Genomic DNA, 6,025 nt, shown 5'->3' with positions numbered 1-6,025 from the left:
GGTCTTCTGGTGCACTCCTTGTATACGAAACAGAAATAACTGGACCCCTGTATCTCACGACCTTCCATGGTATTCCTGTGAATCTTGGAGACACAAGAAGTACAACTGCTTGAAGAGCGTCGTGCGCAGTCATGAGATGAAAGGCTGCTCTTCAGAAAAAATTGTGGCTATATTGTGAGGGTGTGGTCGAAGCCCGCCAGATGACTCTTCGGCGGGGCGAGACCGCCCTTGAAAGGAACACACTTGTTTTGACTTTCGATTCATGCTGCCCACCAGCCACTGTTCGGGCAGCATACTTGGTCCTGGACATGCAACCCTGAGTGCAAAACGCTCTGCGCTGCTTCAAGGGCCAGAAGTTTGGCCGTAGCCAGTCGTGATGCCAACACGCAGGAGTGTGTACTCGTCGTGGCAAGACCGGGCATCCTGAAAAGGTATGAAAGGCTAGTCCTTTCTTTCGTTCACAATTGCCACGGCCAACACTTGGTTCCAAGAAAGCACCATCCAAGAGTACAAAGCCCGAAATGGCTGCTCATTTCAGAAGCCTCGAAAGACTGTCTACCCGACAGTTATGACCCCGGTCCCTGGTCGGTTAAACGCAAAGGCAGTCCAGTCCGGCTGGTCTCGTGATCAGCCAGTACTTCTACTGCCAAACTCAAAGAGCCCGTGGTCAACAGGCGAAACTGCAATAAAAGCTAAGAAGGTCCCTCCTACTCCTGTAGTAACCACTTTCGAGGGGCCACTCGCCAACTGTTTCGGAGTTCTAGGGGAGGACGAGGTGGACTCTTCCTCCGTCCCCTCTTCTTCTCTCTCCCCACGCCTCACCCCTCTGATGGTGTGTGAGGTGCCCCCTCCCCCTCATCCAGCCCCTCCTCCTTCTTTCCAACTCCCTTCGCCCTACCTACCCTTACCCCTCCACCAGATATCCCCTCCCTTTGGAAGATGACACCTCCGATCCGGGAAGGAAGGAAGCCGTCACTCCCTCCCCAAGTCTCCCGGTTGGATGCTGCCCAATCAAGGGCGGCAGCCGAGCAAACCCTCTTCTTCCTCCACAAGGAGGAGTCAGAGCTCAGAGAAGACGGGACCTCTGTGCTCCAAATCTTTACAAAAATGGTCTAATGGCAGTCCAGCAGTGGAATGCCAGAGGACTCCGACCTTCCATTCTAAAATTGCAACACATACAGGTTACACTGTGCCCACTTGTGGCCTGTGTCCAAGAGACAAAGTTCGCCCCGGCTTCAAACATTGACTTAAAAATTTCTCATCATCATATTCACGCCGAGAACCAGACAGCTTCTGGTTGAACCACCGTCTACGATACATCGACAATAACACCCTCCACTGACAAATACATGTTCATCTTAGGACAACTAGGACAACCCTCGAGGCTATTGCAGTATGGGTCACCCTGATAAGACCAATCACGATCTGCTCCATATGTCCCGTCAAATTACCCCCTCAAAATTACCCAGCTTAATGACTCAAACACCAAGTCCACAGACCCTTTATCTTAGTAGGAGATTTTAATGTACATAACCTCATTTGGGGATTTTGGCAACAAGGAAAAAAACAATAAAAGACTTTTTTTATATTTCAAAACAACATCTGCCTTTTAAATGGTAAATCCTCAACTTACTGAAACAAATCCTTAACACTTCATCCATCGACCTTTCTTTCTACTCCCCTGACCTGGTCCCAGATTTTGAGTGGTCTGTGCTGGATGACCGTGCGGATCATTTCCCAATATTTCTCAAGATCAATAGCCTCCAACACCTTCAACACGAACCGACCCCAGAGCGCTTTAACTTCAAAAAGCATACTGGGACGGGTTTGTTATTGGATGCTTCCATAATTTGAACCCCACTTTCAGCCTCAACTACCACTAATTTCACGAAACGATTCCAGAAATGTGTCACAAAGACATACCACAACCATCAGAAAAAAACCCCGGAAAACTAGGTACGGTTCTCTGGGGTGTGTGGTAATGTCATAGACCCCAAAGAAAAAGAAAGCAGCAAAAATGCTCCACCCCGAAGCCTCCATATTTTTCTGCGGAGGCCACTGCTATTGACTTGGCGTTAAACTCCGTAGAATATTCTCCCAAATTATCGTTTCTCATTCTGTCCGATGCCTTGTCTTGCCTCACTCCACCCACCAATCTTCTTCACTTCACCTTCTCCTATCCCGTAGACCGGATGTCCGTTGTGGCGCTATTGAAGATTTGGGCACCAGCTTCCTCCACTCCTTCCGCTCTTCAGATTTCCTGAGCGTGTCTTTGAGGTCCAGGCCTGTTTGTTCCCTGATTTTGTCCTTCCAACTCTCCTTCGGCCTGTCTCTGCTCCTTTTTCCCTGGACGCTGCCTTGCAAGATCATCTTGGTAAGGCCGGATGAACGGATGATGTGTCTATGCTATTGCAGTATGCATTTTATCACCAAAGTGAGAAGGTCAGGGTATGGTCCAATTGCATTTTTGATCCGTTGTTCGACTTCATCATTTGTGATGTGATCTTTTTATGAGATACTAAAGACTTTTCGGAAGTATCTCATCTCCACAGCTTTGATCCTTCTTCTTTCAAGGTCTGTATTCAAGGTCCAGGATTCACATGCATACAAAAATATTGACATGACCAGGGAACGAATGAGTCTGATCTTTGATCTGATGGTGATATTTCTGTCTTTCCAAACGGTTTTTTACTTGGTCATTGCTGATGAAGTTTGCCCTATTCTGGAGAGTATTTCTGGTTTTGGTCCTTCGTCTGTCACTATTGCACGTAGGTATCTGAAGCTGCGTACGGTCTCGAGCTTCTGATTGTTGACTGGATGTCCACTGTGATGTTTTTGCTGCTATTAGACAATCTAACACTTTTAAACTCGAAAATAGTTAAAGTGCAGTTAAGAATTATTTCTTTAACTACATCTCCAAGCTATGGGATAAAAACTAATCTACTTCACTTCACTTTCACCTATCCCGAAGAGTGGATGTTCGTCGGGGCTTTTGAAGATTTGACCACCAGCTTCCTACACTCCTTCCGCTCTTCAGAGCGTGTCTTTGAGGTCCAGGCCTGTCCATTCCTTGATGTTGTCCTTCCAACTCTTCGTCGGTCTGTCTCTGCTCCTTTTTCCCTGGACGCTGCCTTGCAAGATCATCTTGGCAAGGCCGGATGAACGGGTGATGTGTCTATGCCATTGCTGTTTGCCGTTTGCGTTTCCTGACCAAAGTGAGAAGGCCAGGGTATGGTCCAATTGCATTTTTTAACCGTTGTTTGACTTCATCATTTGTGATGTGATCTTTGAATGAGATACTAAGGATTTTTCGGAAGCATCTCATCTCCACAGCTTTGATCCTCCTTTCAAGGTCTTCATTCAAGGCCCAGAATTTACATGCATACAAAAATACTGACATGACCAGGAATGCATGAGTCTGATCTTTGATCTGGTTGTGATATTTCTGTCTTTCCAACTGGTTTTCAACTTGGTCATTGCTGTTGAAGTTTGCCCTCTTCTGGTTTTGATCCTTTGTCTGTCACTATTGCACGCTGGTATTTGAAGCTGCGTACGGTCTCAAGCCTCTGGTTTTGACCTGGATGTCCATTTTCTTGCTGCTGTTAGACAATCTAAAATTTGAAACCCGAAAATAGAAAATCTAGTTAAATTGCTGTTGAGAATTATTTCCTTCACTACATCTCCAGGCTGTGGGATAAAAACTAAAGTAAACAACTACCAACAAGCTTCACAGTGTCCACACTGGACCCACGAAAATCTTCTGGTCTTTCGAGAACAGACGAAGAAGTTTTTACTCGTTTACGTATTTAGATATATGCTTCCGTGACCCATGGATATCTCCTGCGTTGAGATTAGAAACCGCTCTGTGTCAGATGCGATACAGACTTAACCATTAGACACATTAGAATGTCCGGACTTTGGAGAGAAGTAAATATTTTAAATGCACAAAATTAAAAGGTCTGTTCTCCTTCGTTGATCCAAATAGAATTCTCAAATCTATAAAAGTCATTAGCCTGTATTCTAAAAAGTAGATAATTTTTGTTTTAAAATGTAAACATCTGTTTTTATTTTCTAATCTTTTTAAAACAATTTTTTTTTACCATGAGATGTTTTCCTTTACTTTAAAAGTAAAATAAAGCCGTGCAGTGAGCTGTTGTGAATGCAATCAACTTGTGTTTCATGCGTGCATGTGGCCGTAAGATGTTGCCAGCGCCGTAAAACTTTTATTAAACTAACTGCAGAGCGTTGCTCCATGATGTACAGCAGAGATGGCTTCTGGATTCCAACTCCTAGATGGATCCGCCACGTGCCGTCTCACACACACACACGCGATACACAAATCAGAAAGCTACTGTCGTTATGTGGACACCAAAAATTCTGCACACACTCGAAGTGTGTATAGCGTTGTGTATAGAAATAACGAAATAACAGCGTTATTCGGACCGGAACCAAATTCAAAAATATTTTAACACATGATGTAATTTTTGGCGGGAAATGCGATGGTGACCTTAAAACATTATGTGGACGTCTACATAACGGGGCATGTCTACATAACGTGAGTGTGCAAATATACTTTTGTCTACATAACTACGCAAAGACACACACACACACACACACACACACACACACGCCATTGCTGTCTGCCGTTGTGCAAAGAAGTGTTTTTAAAGCTGGAGTTACCGCGTCTCGCTTAATTACAGTACTACCAGCATCATCCACGATATTATGGTCTCTCTCTCTTTTTTTTGCACAGCATACTTTTCTCTCTTTTCTATCTATCTACCTATCTATCTATCTATCTATCTATCTATCTATCTATCTATCTATCTATCTATCTATCTATCTATCTATCTATCTATTCATATTTGTGCTGTCCGTTTGTAGTTTGACCAACCTACCCACACAGCCAATGCCACATGCTTTTTTAAACGTCTCATCAGATAACAATAGTTCCTCTATTATCAACTGAAGATTACCTTAACAATCCAAAGAGAAAGAAAGTTAAGGACCTTGACAGCCACTCTTTACTCTGTATTTTTTTTTAAGTTTAAAAACTTCTCTGTGACGTGTGCGTACCATGGCCGTCCAAATGCTGTTCATTTAGCTCCAAACTGATGTCGAACTGCTGCTTTCCATAGTGAACCACAATTCTGTCAGAGTGAACGATCTAGGTTTTTAATCTCATAATATACGACTTGAACTATGCTCTTTCCTCCAACTTAACCTGACGTGTCCCCGTTTCCACAGGTATACTACGGGAATCTCCTGACCTACACGGCGTCCTACCTACGAGTCCGGGTCTCAGAAGACGTCAGCCTTTACGTACCCGTGGTGCTGAGCGTCTATGTGCTGCTCTTGTGTGTTGGGTTGATATTCTCCAAGATAGGTAGCCGAGTTATTTCAATAGTTATTTCAATAGTTATAGATAGATAGATAGATAGATAGATAGATAGATAGATAGATAGATAGATAGATATCAGACACGTCTGATGACCAAAAAAAACCTGTGTGTCTAAGATAGAAAGACGACCCGGTAACTCAGTTGTATTTGCACCAATTTGAACAAAACTCGAACAAAAGAAATACGTTTAAAGGGATTGTCTAAACAAACGACGTATTCGAAAAGTTACAAGCAAAGTTATACTTTTTAAAATTTCAACAGCAATGGGGTAAAAATGCAATACAATGTGCTTCACGTCTTAAAAGCATTCAGTTACCTGGGCATAGTTGGTCTGATCTGATTATACGAGAGAGGGACGTTAGAGCCATGACCGTCATTTAAATTAGACGGATTTGTTTCGCCATGCTGAGAAAGTTTAGGAGAAGTTCGGAAAGTAGAAGAGTTGTTATGGTGTTAAGGAGGTGAAGTTAAGGTTGGGGTAAAACCCCACATGTCAAGATTGACCCTTGCATGGATGCAAGAAAAGTTTTGGGAACGAAAGTTTTCAATTCATGAATGGTTACCGTATCCCCTGAATGAACGTATCAATTGTTTCTTTTGGATTTTAAATTTTTTTTTTTTTTT

The sequence above is a fragment of the Aplysia californica genome, unplaced genomic scaffold (assembly GCF_000002075.1).
Source record: "Aplysia californica isolate F4 #8 unplaced genomic scaffold, AplCal3.0 scaffold00137, whole genome shotgun sequence".
In the NCBI taxonomy this organism is placed as follows: domain Eukaryota; kingdom Metazoa; phylum Mollusca; class Gastropoda; order Aplysiida; family Aplysiidae; genus Aplysia; species Aplysia californica.
The sequence above is the reverse complement of the archived record's forward strand: the minus strand, read 5'-3'. Positions refer to the sequence as shown.